Source organism: Temnothorax longispinosus, chromosome 6 (assembly GCF_030848805.1).
Source record: "Temnothorax longispinosus isolate EJ_2023e chromosome 6, Tlon_JGU_v1, whole genome shotgun sequence".
Taxonomy (NCBI): Eukaryota; Metazoa; Arthropoda; class Insecta; order Hymenoptera; family Formicidae; genus Temnothorax; species Temnothorax longispinosus.
Genome location: NC_092363.1, coordinates 11,291,437 through 11,307,640, shown reverse-complemented (window position 1 = coordinate 11,307,640; position 16,204 = coordinate 11,291,437). Strand labels below are relative to the sequence as shown.

The 16,204-nt window shown below is 39.8% G+C and overlaps 1 long non-coding RNA gene across 1 annotated transcript; it reads right to left on the bottom strand.

Moving 5' to 3' along the window:
* Positions 1–9,224: 9,224 nt before the first annotated feature.
* On the bottom strand, positions 9,225–12,617 carry LOC139814935 (uncharacterized). Its single transcript, XR_011732619.1, has 3 exons — positions 10,997–12,617; positions 10,488–10,700; positions 9,225–10,398 (listed from the first exon to the last, which is right to left on the bottom strand). It is a non-coding gene; the product is annotated as an uncharacterized lncRNA (long non-coding RNA).
* Between the last annotated feature and the right edge of the window lie 3,587 nt (positions 12,618–16,204).

The window sequence follows — 16,204 nt, the reverse complement described above, 5'->3', positions numbered from 1 at the left end:
GCACACCCAGCATTTTCCGCCAGCACCACATTTCGAATGCATCTATTCTGCTCCTCAATCTTGCCTTCAGTGTCCATGTCTCAGCAGCATATAGGAACACTGAGAAAACCAGGGACTGGACTAGTCGGACCTTGGTCTTCCTGCTCATGCCACGATTCCTCCAGATTTTGCCGAGCCGCCTCATAGCATCATTTGCCATTTAGCTACGGCGGCTTACTTCCCTGTCGCAGCTTCCATCATCGCTGATTACGGAGCCCAGGTATACGAAGTCCGAAACCACCTCCAAATCACGGAGCTCGTGTGTGCGCTGCAGGGTCCCGGCACGATCGATGAGCATTAGTTTGGTCTTGCTTCTGTTTATGTGGAGTCCCAGTTGCATACTCTCGACCTCCACCCTACGAAGCAGCTCCGCCAGCTCGCTTTCGGTTGCACCCAAAATCGTGGTGTTATCCGCGAACCTGAGATTACTGATCTTCCTCCCAGTTATTCGGACACCCCCCGTCCAGTCCTCCAGCACTTTGCGCATGATATATTCGCCGTAAAGGTTGAAAAGCTTTGGTGATAAGATGCAGCCTTGTCGCACTCCCTTTCGTGCGCTGAAGGGCCCCGAAGTGGCATCCTCCAGTCGGACTCTACATGTGCCATCCAGGTACAGGTTTTGCACGAGGAGTATCAAGTGTTCAGGAACTCCCATCTCTCTCATCACCTCGAACATTCTCTTCCAGCTGACGCAGTCGAACGCCTTGGCATAGTCAATGAAACACATCAGTAATGGCACATTAAATTCTCTACTCTTCTCAATCAGCTGTCGGACGTTAAAGATTTGTTCGCGTGTGCCTTTTCCTTTGACGAAACTAGCCTGTTCTGAGATATGCCGGTCGATGTAATTTTCTAGTCTTGCCTTAATTATGCTCAAGAGTATCTTACTAGCATGTGACAACAGTGATATTGTTCTGTAATTTTCACATTTGCGGGTTGAACCCTTTTTGTGCAGAGGGACAAGTATAGACTCAGACATCCGGCCATCGTCCAGTACTCCAGACACTCTGGCAGATCAGGTGGAGCATGTGCGTGCCCTCTGGGCCTAGGTTCTTGAGCATTTGGGCTGTGACTCTATCGCCTCCGCTAGTTTTGTGTTTCAGTCTTGCCACGGCCCATTCTATCTCCGCAAGAAGAATGTTCGGCTCCCTCACGCCGCATTCGCTCATTCTCAGTTCTTCTGAATCCTCTGTTGCCGCGTACAGACCTCGGCAGTATTTCCTCCATCGTTCTAGCACCTTGTATCGATCTGTGATGATAGCTCCCGTATCATCCTCCAATGTCCAGTTCTTGATCTTAATGTCCTTTGTCAGTGACTCGACTTTACAGAACATGTCTTTTGTGTGTGCCCTGTTGGATGACTCCTCGATCTCCTGACACACTCTGTCCATTTCTGCATCCTTGTCCTTACGGCAGAGTCTTTGGACAGTTCTGTGCAGCTCGCGGTAGTCTCATTGCACTATCGGCACCACGAGAAACTGAATCATCTGCAATTTCATCAATATTTCCAATGTCGTATGCTATTTCAAATGCGGGTCTAACGTCTCTGTAGAGGGGATTATTTTCTACTAACCAATTCAGCTCGATTTTAAGACGGTCAAGATTAATTTCAAAACGGCGCTGGTAGCGTACATTATTAAGACTTTCAGTCACAATAATAAGCCCTATCTAAAGGAAGAGGTAACTGTTCAGCTACCTCGGTAACATCTGCTTGTGCAAACAAAACCAACTGTCCTTTGCACCATTTTTGGCTGAGGCGATTGTGCATTTTAAGGACTTTCAAGAAAGGCACTACCCGACAAAGAAGCCTTTTCTCGACATCTGTCAGAAATTGTAGACAAGATGATATAGGTGATACTAACATCTTATTCCAATATGCTTGAGAAGGTATTTTACCTTTTTTAAGGTTATCAGAACATGTAAGTACACCGAAAACATGTAAGTATTTTGAATTGGTTGTCAGTTAGATTTGCTTGAAAAGGACCCGATCCAGGGGTCGAAACGTCGCAGCGTTTTGTATACATTGCCAATTAGTCGATAATAATAAATGTTTCTTGTTTTGATAATCATTGGCGGAATAAACGACTATTTCTTATAAGTATTTTGTCTCGATTACGAAGTTCTTGTGGCAAATGTTGTACCACCCTTGGGGAAGAAGAGTTCAAATTTGTGCGTTGTTTTCTAAATAACAACTTTCGGCAAACAGTACAAGCAACGTCAGCAAAATCTGATATATTCCAATAAAATAAATCATATTGTTCGTCTTCACGTTTTTTCCGTGCAGCTTTACGCATAGTTTGGAGTCGAGTTTGTCGCTTTTCTTTATTTTCTGAAGCTCGAGTTACTCGAGCATGTTCACGCAAAGCACAAAGTCTACTATCCCTAACAACCTTAATCTCAGTACTCTCAGTAGCTCGGACGACGCGAGCATGTTCGCGCATAACACGGAGTCTTCTATCCTTTTCATCCTGAGACTCCGTATCACGCTTGTCTTTTTTACGTGACGTGTCTTTAGACTGTCAACCTAACACCATTTTTAATTTAATAAAACTCTGAAAAAATGAAATTAATTGAATAAAGCACTAAAAAGCATAAAATAAAAAATGTTTTATTAAAAAATAGAACCAACTTCAAAAAAGCTCTAAAAAGTATTTTAATAAAAATTTTTTTAATTAAAAAAAAACTAAAAAATGAAAAAAGCTCTAAAAAGTATTTTAAAAATATAAAAAATTAAAATAAAATAAAAAAGCTCTAAAAAGTATAAAATAATACTTTTAAGAATTCCTTTCAATTTTTTGAAGTTGACGTCAAATTAATAAATCACTAAATTAATTAAAATAATCACTAAATTAAACGCATCACACTGGTATCATCGCGGTTTTGATCCGAAAATCACAGAAAGCGAAATGTACGAAGCTTGATGCTAAATACGTCGTGTATTCCTACTTGATCGTTAACGAGGATAATTGTCGGCCTAAATGTCGCACGATGAATTGCAATTCTCAACTGCCGTCGTTTTGATGCTTCGGATGAACGAGTCGAGTGCGCAATGATACACCAGCTGCGTATTTTTGACGAACAATGATACCGGAATGAGTCCGCGGTAACCTACCCCCACTCTATCCCTACATTCATGTTTCCGAGAAGTCGCTTCTTCCCTATACGAGGAATGCGAGCACGCGGTGCGAAATGTTTATGCACGAGCTTGCGATCTTCGACCGTTATAATTGCTGTTTAAGGAAGTTCGATGGCTTTATCGGAGGGAGTAGTGGGACGCGGGGGTTCTGAAAACAGCGCACTAGCGTTTGAAGTAGTGAGAATGAAGGGGATTGCTCTGATTGGTCGCCGCGTGCGTATAATGCGTGCTGCTGTTCACTTCGTTCACGACCGTGGCAGTCTAGCAGACGAAAAATCAAGCAATTTATGCTTTATAAATTAATTTTTCTGCGAAATGTGCGGTAACCTTCCCCATTCTTTCGCTCATTTATTTGTAAATTATTAAATTACATGTGTATATTTTTTTTCCTTATCATTTGCATTTTTTCTTGCACTTATTTCATTCTGAAGGTATATGCAATATATTATTTCCCATAAAAACCTATGTTAAAAATGCAGCCAGTTTCATGAAATTTTAATATGTTGTTCTGGAATGCAAAATAGAATTATGTAAATTTTTTGGAAATTTTTCACCGTCCCGTTTTGAAAAAAATCTAATCTAAAAATTGTACTTTTTAAATTTTTGGAGTAGATTTTTTTCAAAACGGGACGGTGAAAAATTCCTAAAAAATTCACATAATTCTATTTTGCATTCCAGAACAAGATATTAAAATTTCATGAAACTCTCTGCATTTTGTTGTAGCCATTGAACCTCCTTAAACGTGCCTGCCGGCCGACTTAGAACAAATATTTTTTATTAAGTACGTGATGGTTTAAATACGCGATGAATAATTAATTTGGCGCCGACTTCAAAAAATTGAAAGAAATTCTTAAAAGTATTATTAATTTGACGTCAACTTCAAAAAATTGAAAGAAATTCTTAAAAGTATTATTTTATACTTTTTAGAGCTTTTTTATTTTATTTTAATTTTATATATTTAAAAAATACTTTTTAGACCTTTTTTCACACTTATTAGTTTTTTTCAATTTTTATAATTATTTTATACGATGAAAAGGTAAAAATAGTGATGTCGGACAAGTCGAGATGGAAACAAAATTCTATGGTTTAACAAGACGAGACTTGAGATCCACTGGCCTATCAACTCACTATAGGCTAAAAAATCCATTTCATGATGGAGAAGCTAGTAAAAATTATAATATTTTATTATTAACACCTTAAACATTTGTTATTAACACTTTAAAACATGATAAAAATTATATTTTATGCAAAATTAATAAAGTAATTTACCTTACCCGACATGGTTCAAATTACCCGACAAAAATCTACTTTCGATTGCTATAACATTAAAATTAAATCACTAAAAATAAACAAAATTGGTTAGGAACACGTTGAGTAATTATACAGAAAGAGGGCAACCTTATGTATGACCTTAACCTTGACATATGTTGTTTAGGACATGATCCTGAGTAACTTTTCCTTATAACTTAATTATCGGACATTACTTATTTAAAAGTTATTTGAGAAATTTACAAGTTTGTGTCAGTGCTAAAGGAAGTAATTTGCTGATATGTGTTGTGACGTGACATAGTCACGTCCCCTGTCCAGACGATAGCTCGACCGGGGAGAACGTCCGGGATGTCGTCTCCGCCGGAGCGAGGCGGGGCGACAGCGTTAGAATTCGGTACATTATATTATATCCGAGGATTTCAGGTATCGAGTAGATGGCCAGGAGGAAATTGTAACGACTTGAGTCGCGCCGTGAGAGTTTACGGGAGGCGTTCTACGTAGGAGTTGGCCGGCGAGCAGGTCACGATTGGGCCCATATGCCGACGTTGCTTGGAGCGTCTCGCAGGGCGAGCGCATCAGCCCCGATGTTCGCCGGGATGAAGCCTGCCGAATCGCGAAGGAGGGAGGTCGCCACGGAGCATTGATTACCGGTCGACGGAGCCATGGCCTGACCAGCCTGGCCGTCGTACACCGGCACCAGAGTCGCGGCCCGGTCAGCCGGACTCGAGAATAGGCTTTTCAAACCTGCCGCCGGCGAGTGAGGAAGCCACGAGGGGCGCCGACGGAAGCGGGAGGCGCTCGGCTCGCATAGGGCTGATCGGCAAGGAGGGCTTGCAAGCACGGCGCGCGCAGGCGCGGGCCTGATGTGATCCCGCCGGGCTAGAGGATCGTCACTGTCGTGTCGGCGTGGCGAGGGACGACATCCCGAGAGGACCGGCAGCCGAGTTTGCGGAATTTGTAAGGCCACTACTCGAGCACCTCGTGACCCACGTCTGGGTACAGTAAGAGCGTTCTGACGGCCGGGGCCCTTCCGAGAGCCGCGTAGAGCCGCGGGAAGTATGCTTAAAGAATCGCGTACTGTGTCGCGAAGTATTTTGGTAGCATCGCGTTTGTGCAGATGAGTATTACCGAGTAAGTAATTATTAAATGGAATACTGACGGGGGGCCCGGCCAACAGAGTAATATGGGATCGCCCTCCCCGAAAAATCGTACGCGGCCGACAGTCACCGTGTGATTCGTTGTAGTTTTCGTCGTGTCTTAGTGTTTCGTGTAATAGCGTTTTGTGTAACCGTGGTGCGTAATGTAGCGAGGTGTCCTTCGCGCCGAGGTGGACCGTATTGTCGCAGAACGGGGGAGTAATGTTCGCGCAATCACGTCCCGGGGCGTGAGGCACCTGTCTTGGATCTTTGGGGCTTTTCGCGGGAGACCCGCGTCTAGCTATTTTGGGACCATTCGCGAGACGTCGCGGGTGGTTATTCGGCCGTTGGAAAATCGTCACGCGTAGGTATTGTGTCTTGCGTTCGTGTAATCGCGTATTGTGTATTGCGGTCGTGTAACTGCGTCTTATAAGTTGCGTCCTTAGGCTAATTTCCGTTATTGTATCTCGTAGTTTCCGCGTTCCGCAGCCAAACATTCAAGAGAAAATTTGTAATTCACCGATTCATTTTTAAGAAACCTGCCGATTTATTCCGAAGTAATCTTCTCTTTAAGATTGTAATTCACCGATTCCGTCTGAAACAACTTGCTGATTTATTCTGACGTAACCTTTTTTGTCAAATACATTATATTTGTATTACTGTTATTTGCGTGTGTTAACTGCGCTACGTTCCCTCTCCTCCTCCGACCGCGATTACCCAAAGAAACTCACACCTGAGAGAATTGCGATCTTGTGGATCGTGGTGCGAGGAATCGCACCTGGCGCCCAATATTTCGAGGAATTATTTAGTCGAGCTACCATCTGGGTTTTTGAGAGTCTTGTCGTGATTGATTTTTTTTTTAAGATCGTTAGTGAATAAAAGCGGCGGCGAGCTCCTTCACGGCCGGCGAGACCGTGAGGACATCGTCGTTGTCGTCACAGTGTGCATAAAAGTACACATGTAGGCGGGGGGGGGGCATCACCCCTCCCCCGTAAGCAGGATTAGATGGGAGTGGACCTCGGTCCGCGTGGAAAATTGAAAACCTGATAGACCTTTGATTAGATTGAAGCGATATTCACCCCACCCCATCCCGGACTGCTTAAAAGGCAAAACAAGGTCTATATCATTGTACGATTCAGGTTTTCAACTTTCCACGCAAACCGAGATTTATCCCCATCCACCCCCGCCTACATGTGTATTGTCTATACACACATATCAGTAAATTACTTCCCTTAGCACTGACATAAAAAGGTGGTCCTTTCGCGGACCCAGCTAGTCAAGTAACAGTCCGTCATGAAATAATTGAAAATGAACATTGCAACATCCCAATAATTATAATAATATAAAATATTATTTTACACGCACGATTTAATCGTATTTAATTATTCATTAATTAAAAAAACATCACAATAGTAGTGCGGTTGGACTCGATTTAGGTTAGGTCGGGCATGACAGTTCGTCAGCGTCACTCGGGTGCCCCTGCATCCCTTCTCCTTCTAACTTGCTGAGATAGAAGGAGAGGGGAGTGTGCTCGTGTGCGCTCGGGTGACGTTTCCGCCGAACGCAGCCACGAGTAAAGCAATATGCTATTGGATCCACTACTTATTTAATCTTATATATCAGAGCAAAACATTCGACAAGCCCTTATTTTCAAGGTACGTACGAAATCCGGAAACTTCAGGGAATATTTTAAGCCATGAATAATGTATTCATCTAATCGTTAAGTACATGTATTATTCGTTGAAAACCTTAGCCGTGGCGATTTGCATCATTCTATCTTTCTCGTTTATTAGATGTAAACAAGGATAGAATGACAATGGCACGCTCCGCGAACGCACATTTAGAATGACTTATTTCTTGTAAAATGTCGGTAACCTCACCTGATTTTTCGTACACATGCCCCTTATTACTGTATATTTAACATATATCAAATTTAGGTACCTATCTAATACTTGTTCTCACGAAAGGACTACCTTAAATTATAAGGAAAAGTTACTCAGGATCACGTCCTTGACAACATATGTCAAGGTCAAAATTCAGCTGTCTTTAATAGTTTTCAAGTTATATTGAAAAAGGCTTAGGGTGGTTCAAAATACCCAAACTTCCTCTATAACCTAGTTCAATTATTTTACAATTACTTATAAGGACTGGAGTTTTACCCAGTAAACACAATGCAACATGTAACGTACAGGTTAGTTGTAATTTCCTACTCAACAATATAAATGCAATATAACACACGTTTTACAACCCTAAGCTTTGGAAAAAATTTTGGTACAGGAAAAATCGTCTTCGAATTGAATCAAGAAAATGCAATATAACACACGTGTTACATTGCATTTATATTGTTGAGTAGGAAATTACAACTAACCTGTACGTTACGTGTTGCATTGTGTTTACTGGGTAGTTATAATGAAAAGTATAACCTCAAACATACAGAGTAACTTGAAACAACCTTATTGTCCCGCAAATGTCAAATTCTTGACTCAATTCGAAGACGATTTTTCCTGTACCAAAATTTTTTCTAAAGCTTAGGGTTGCGTTCTGATATTTACTGCCAGTACTGAAAATTTATAATTTACGTCACGCACACTATAGATTTTCAATACTAGCAACGAATATCGGAACGTAATCTAGTTTTTAAATTATAAAAGAAAATACTTACCTTATTACAAGCTGGGTACTTACAGGATGTAAACAGGAGCGGCGCCGTCGCGGGCACGAATCATCGTCTGCTGGATGTAACCCGTTAGCACCTAGCAGACAATTCACTCAAATTCACTTACTCACAGAGATAAATGACTACATTTTTTTATATAAACTTTATTTTACATGCAACAAAAAGATTAATAATCGTTAACAAACAATTCACTCACTCACCGAAATAATGTCACAGTATATACTTAATAATCCGAGACACAATCGTTTTTCTTGATACTTTATCTTCGCGTCGCGTCAATGCGAAGATGACCGGCTTGCGGAGGCAAGAAACGAGGCGCCTGCTGCAATTCTTATACAATTTTTGGCTCCTGCCTCTTCAGAAGACAGTACGGTCAGAGAATGCCTGCTGCGATCTGCGATTAGCTGATCGTCACCCACGAGAGTACACAGAGATTTGGTGACTCAACTCGTATTGCAAATGTGCTCGTTAAAGATGCCCAGACGTCGCGACTGTATCAAGCGAGCGCCATATTGCATATAATAGATATTCTTTATATACGTGGCCTTCTATTGGTCAATACATAGACGTATATAATAGACTGCGCATTCCCATTGGAGATCTTTCGCGGAGATGTAAAGGACGGAATATATGCTTGCAGTGGCACTTTCTTTTCTAATTGACGTTGGTGGGGAGAAGGAAAGGTTAGGAGAAGTGATCACGTGGTTACCCAGCAAACACAGTTACGTAACCGTTATATTGGCGTAATAAAACGTAATGTAACGTGCAATGTAACCTGGAGGTTTCAGTTATATATATGTTAATTGTAATTTCCCACTCATGTGACATTGTGTGGACATAACAGCAATATAACGCATATATTATATTGAAATTATATAAAATACTCTAATTTAATGTAACTGCTATATTAATTGCCGAAAATTAACTGCAATATATATACTACTGAAATACTGTTACATATCTAGTATTGAAATAGCCATAATGCTCGAAGTTATTTGTATCTATAATAACTGTAAAGTTAAAATTTATATCTTTTATGCAGATACATCTCTGAAATAATTACATGTAGATCTATATAAATGTATTGACAATGAGATGTATCTATACAATAGATATAAATTATAACTCCACAGTTATTATAGATACAAATAACAAATTTTTGATGTTCTAAAGAAAAATAAATATTGAAACATATATTTTTTATTGCACAAATGTTTTTTTATTGATGCACACATTCTTCAAGCTTTTTTCTTTTTTTTCAAGCTTTTTTTTTGCAGGTTTGAACTGAACATATTATTTATATTAATTAAAAGAGTAATATACTTAATCGAACATAAAATTAATTAAAAAATATCATATAATTATTAAAATCATATTAAAAAGAATCAAATTTTATGGGTGAAAAATTCAGATAAGCAAATCAATATAACTGTATGGAAAGATATAAAATAAAAATACACAATTTTACAAAATGCGATTAGAGCTTTTGAAAACATTTCAATCAAACGCACAGATTCTGTATAAATTTCCACCCATTGTATGTAGCGGCCGCTCTCGGCGGTTGTACAGTGGATGATGATAGAGGCGCGCGAAAATTAGTAATAAAAAGTGATCTTGTAGAAAGACACATTCAAAAATAAGAAATCAATTTTCGAATTATCGCACGTGCGACATTGACGGGCAGCAATAAAAAGCGCTCCGCGAAAGTTCTAAACAGAAGTCTGTAAAAAAAGATACAAAAAACAGAGATAACGAGTTAAGAAGCATGAGTGAAGGGTGTATTGCGTTATCGCTCGGTCGAGAGAAAGAGAGAGAGAATAGGGAGTGTCGCTTCCGTCGCGGGATATATATTTTTTCTTAGTTCTTGTCGACCTCAGCTTCCTGCTCCTCATCGAATTCTGCGTCCTCGTCCGTGGTAGCCTTCTGGTACTGTTGGTACTCGGACACCAAGTCATTCATGTTCGATTCGGCCTCAGTGAATTCCATCTCGTCCATGCCCTCGATACATACCTTTCTGCTAGTTGTATCAAATCTCTTCTATTACTATTATCTCTACTATTTATCTTTATATTTATTAATTGATTTCTTCGTCTTTTTGTTAAATATCGAATATCCTTAGGCATGATGCACTTTTCTGATATCTGTAAAAATAGTGATCGTTAAATAAGCAATTAGTCGAAAATGTATAAAAATCACTGAGTTCGCGCATCGGCAAAAATCTTAAACTTACCCAATTTTCGCGTCACTGCTGTTGTTGTCGTCGCGGCCTTGGTAGTTATTGTTGTCTTTGTGACAGTGGTTTTACCGCTGGTGCTCGAGATCGCCGCTTTGGTTGATCCGTCCAGTTGCTTGAAACAAGTTGCGGAAGACAAGTAGAGGAAGGCCGTCGCGCGTTCCGAAGAAAGGCACGCCGCACGGACGGACGGCAGAGAGATTTGAGTCGCTGAGCGAGAAATACGAAAAGTAATTAGGAGAGAGAGAATCATAAGTGCGTGCGAGATATAGATATAGAGATAGATCGGTCGAATAGCCTTGCGGTAGATTAACGAGGAAATGTTCCCGGACTATATATGTACGTTTATAAAATAAAGAACTATATTGAATCACAAGATCTTATAATATTTATAAGGCAATCAAATATCCACGAAACCAAGAATATATAAAAATGTTAGTGGGAAAAAGAAATCGATATCGAAATATCTCAGTCCTTCGCTCGAGAAAAGCAAGACGCACACTTACCAGTCTCTGACAAAAAGGACGACGAAGAGGACGTCGACGCCAGGAGACGTTCGGTGGAAGAGACGATGTAGCGCGGCGTCTCGGTACTGGATAGCCTGCCGTCGTGCGCGGGTGACGATCCGGCCAGGTATCGATCACTGGAGAACTCGTAGCGGTTTTTTTCGCAGCCGATTGTGCTGGTGATGTCGTAGTTGCTCGACGATAGCTCCCACCGATGCTTCTTCTAACTATTTATTATAACTAGAACATTACAAGCGCGCGCTACGCGCACGCCATTTAGCTTTTTTTCTACATCATTACACAAAACAACATTTGCAACGCTATTGCTCTTTAAGAATAACACATTAAGAAAATTTTAACGGTATATACATAACAACATGACTTTGTACAGAAAAATCTTTATTTTAATTAATTAATTTTATGTTTTTTGCAACGATATAAATACACTTTGAATAATTAATTAAAAACATATAAAAATTAGATATTTTCCGTAACATCTATTAATGCTCGTATAATGGTCTTACTTTTCATTATAGCCTTAATTAAAAACCTCAAAATACGTACAATTTTTATATACAAAATTTTTAACATGCTTCTTATCTCTTTGATTACGAAAGTGAATTCTTAACTCTCCGGCCCCGCCTCTCTCTTTCTTTCTCTCTCTCGTTCCCTGTTTCTTTCTTTTTCTTTCTCTCTGTCTCTCTCGATTTTTCTTCTTTTTTTTTTTAGTTGTCATCTTTAACTTTGTCATATCATGGAGAACGAAGAAATTACGAACACACACGCTATCACCATCTTCATCGTCGACGAATTACGCACAATATAAGTTTAATTATTATTTTAAGGTTTACCTGCCTCTGTTTCTATTTTTCTCTCTTTTTCTCTTTCTTTCGCTGTCTCTTTCTTTTCCTCTTGTTCATTATCTTTAACCTTTAGTCTGTAAACCTGGGTCGTTTTCGTCCGGGCGAAAATCAAAGTAGTTGTAACTTTTGAAAACGGGTAGAGAAGGTGCCACTGCGCATCCGTAAAAAAAGTTATGCTTCCCGAGAACCCGCCTACCGAGTTTCAAGGCGCCAGTCCCCCTCCGGCCGTCACAGGAAACCACGTAATTCTTGAAAAAACGAGGTTTGCGGCGAACACTTAAGCACTTCATTTCAAAATAATTGCATGCAATATTTTTTTTATGAAAGGTACGCTTTTCCCCTTCAATTTCCTTTTTTATTCATTTCGATATTTTTATTTGTCTTAAAGTTATGATTTTTTGAGTAAAAAATGATTTTACCAGTTGTAGTTGTAGTTGCTCCATTTTTTTAATACAAATTATGTGAAAAAATTAAATTGTTTATAATTTTATGATTGATACTTCAAATTGAAGGTTTGAATTACCTCCATAAATTTTTTCAGATTTTTTGTAACACTTTAACACTTAAAAAAAACGTCAGGACGAAAACGACCCAGGTTTACAGACTAAAGGTGCCAAAAAAACGTTTACAGACTAAGGGTTAATTATATATGCAATATCTAATCGCAAAGAATAACAAAATCACGAACAAACACGCTATCATCATCTTCGTCGTAGACAAGTTGCACACAATATAAGTTTAATTATTATTTTAAGGCTTACCTCCCTCTTATTTTCTCTCTCTCACCCCCTCTCTCTTCCCCTCTCTTCCCCTCTCTTCCCCTCTCTTCCCCTCTCTCTACCCCCCTCTCTCTCTCTCTCTCTCTCTCTTTCTCTGTTTTCTTTTTTTTCTTTTTCTTTGTCTCTCTTGACTCTTCTTTTTTTCCTTTCGTTTGTATCTTTATCTTTGTCATATCTAATCACGGAGAACAAAAAAAAATTACAAACCCACACGCTATCACCTGTGTCATCGTCGACGAGTTACGCACAAAATATGTTTAATTATTATTTTAAGACAAAATCAATTATTTATTACTCGACTACCTGGCTTAAATTATATATAAGTGCACAACGTTTCGGCTCACAATTAGAGCCCTTATCAAGTGCCGTCTGAAATATGAACATCGCGATGTAACACAATAAAAAATATTAAGGCGGATTAAGTTTTCTTTATATTATTATTTTAAGGCTTACTCGTCTCTTCCTTCTCCCTCTCTCTCTTTTTCTCTCCCCCTCTTTCTCTTTTTCTCTCTTTATCTCTCTCTTTCTCTGTCTCCTTCTTTTCCTCTTGTTCATCATCTTTAACTTTGTAATATCTAATATGCACTAGTAGCTTTAGACGGTTACTTTCTTATTCGTAATGATCGAGTGAGTAGACGAGGTGGAGGAGTTGCCTGCTTTGTACATGATTCATTGAAGGTTAAAGTTATTGCTGCTTCTTCGGGAGTTGACATCAACTCTCCGGAATATCTCATCATTGAAATCCGCTTACCTAATAATGAGTCTGTATTATTCGCGTCAGTTTACAGAAGACCTAAGGGTCTCCTCTTACATGAATTTGTTGAAGCACTCACTAGTGTTTTGCATCTGTATAAAAATATAATCATTGGCGGTGACTTTAACTGTGACCTTCTTTCGAACAATTTTGAGGCTAATTATCTACGTGAACTTAAGTCAGGCATATCAATGCACATTATACATTCGGACGCTACGCATCACACGGCTACTTCTGACTCATGACTTGATGTTGTAGCGGTGGATAATGGTGAAAAGGTCCTGATGTTTGCTAAATCCGAGTGCCCGTTTATAGCTGGTCACGATCTCATTGAATTGTCGCTGTCACTCGGTATGAACTTAGCGATTGAGCGTAATATTTTAAGGCGTAGTTATAGAGCTATTGATGGAGACGCATTTCGTGAACACCTTCAGTCCATCATTGAGGGTACCGATTTCCTTGCGTGCATTCGAGGAGTCACTGATGGTGGTCGGGTCGGACTTGATGACTGGACTGGTGTTGCTGAGGTTGATGAGCTTTGTGTGGTGCTGTCCGATGCCTTACTTGGAACGCTCGATGTATTGGCTCCTGAGCGTGTATTCGTTATCAGGAAGCCTCCTGCGCAGTGGCTTACAGTTGAACTTAAAACCCGGCTTCGTACTCGTGATCGGCTGTATAAGCAGGCAAAACGTTCTAACAGTTTACTTGATTATGCCACCTATAGACTTTTTTGTAACCAGCTTAATATTGATATAAAGCGTGCCAAAAGCGAGTTTCAATTCAATACTCTTAATAATATCACGGACCCTGCTAAACTATGGAAAGAACTAGCTCGTTTGGGTCTTGTAAAATCATCCTTGGTTTCTCCTCTCCGTTTTTTTCCACCCGATCTATTGAATTCATTTTATGTTTCTGTTTCTAACGCTCAGTTGCCTTGCTCATATGCTGACTTCACTTCTGCCATTGCACTGGTCACTCGTCCATCTCAGCGTCCAGAATTTGTTTTCTCTGTTGTTATACCTTGCATAATTCTCAAGCTCATTTCTGTGGGACCACTTCATTTGTATGCGTCGGGTTCCGATGGAATTCCGCTGTATATTTTACGTATAGCTTGGCCAATGATTTCATCGTATCTAACTGCCTTATTTAACCGCTCTTTAGAAACTTCTTCATTTCCGTCGCCGTGGAAACAAGCGCTTATCCGCCCTCTTTCGAAAATTCGCATTCCGTCATCTCCGTCTGTTACGAGACCGATAGCCAATCTGCCTGAACTTTCCAAAGTTCTTGAAAGGATTGTTGCCTCACAGATCACTGACTACTTAATCAAGCATGATCTCTTAAATCCAAGACAGTCTGCATATCGACCATGCCATAACACTCAATCTGCACTACTTCGCATTTGTGATGATATCAAAGAGGGAATTGACAACAGACTTGTCACAATCATGATTCTCTTTGATTTTAGCAAGGCATTTGATACTGTTCCACATCTTCGTCTGCTCACTAAGCTTAAGGCGATCGGTTTCTCTGACGCCGTTCTTACATGGATTTTTTCGTACTTGACTGGTCGTTCTCAGGCAGTGGTTGATGATTCTGGCAGGCTTTCTGATTGGCTATCTACGTCGTCGGGCGTCCCTCAGGGTTCCGTGCTCGGCCCACTTTTATTCTCTCTCTTTATTAACGATATTGGTAGCGTCTTGTCGCATGCATTACATATGATGTTTGCTGATGACATTCAAATTTATCTATCATGCTCACCGACCGACATTCTTCGTGGATTAGAGTTAATTTCTGAGGATGCGAACGCTATTTTTAATTATGCTGAGTCTAATGGCCTTAAACTGAATCCTGCGAAATCAAAGGCGATTATTTATGGTAGTCAAGCATATGTTAGGCATATCGATGTTTGTCTTCTACCGCCTATTACTGTAAACCAAGTATCTCTTCCTTTTGTAAGTGAAGTGAGGAATTTGGGCATTATATTCACGTCTACTCTCTCTTGGAGGAAACATATTTTGCATGTCTCACAGCAGGTCCATTATGCGCTATACAAACTAAAATTCAATAGAAACTCTCTTTCCACTGAATTAAGAATCAAATTAGTTACAGCATTAATTATACCTCATATTGACTATTGCTGTCTTGTCTATCACGGCTTGAGCAATGAGTTGAATACTAAATTACAAAGACTTGTAAATTGCTGTATTCGGTTTATTTATGACATTAAACGTGATGAACATATAACGCCATACAGGCATCGACTGGGCTGGCTCTCTGTTGAAAATAGAAGGCTTTATTTTCTTGGTTGTCAGACGTATCGCATTCTTTTCTTACAATCTCCTTCTTATCTTAGTGAGCTTTTCACTCTTTCTGACCCGTCGCTAAGGAGTTCTGACCGTCTTGGTGCCTCATCGCAAACCTTTCATATTCCGACTTGTAGAACTGCCACATATATGCACTCCTTTCGTCTTTCCTCAATTCGTTTTTGGCATACTCTTCCTACTGAGTTCCTACTAGTATAACGTCTGCATCTTCCATCGCATCTTTTAAAAACCTTCTTCATTTATTTTTGCTTGCTTCTGAATCTGGCTAATAATTTGGCTGATGCTTTTGGCCTTCTTGCGTCAACTATGCGGCGCAATGATATCATTGTCTATTCGAGTATCTAGTTCGTCGCTTTACACATATAATTACCTTAGTTGGTTGCGTGCGTAATTTTAAGTTAGTTCTTAAGCCTTACATTCTTATCTATATATTTCGTTACTTATTAGTCCTTGCTTTGCGTATCATGATATTTCCTGCCACTTATTTT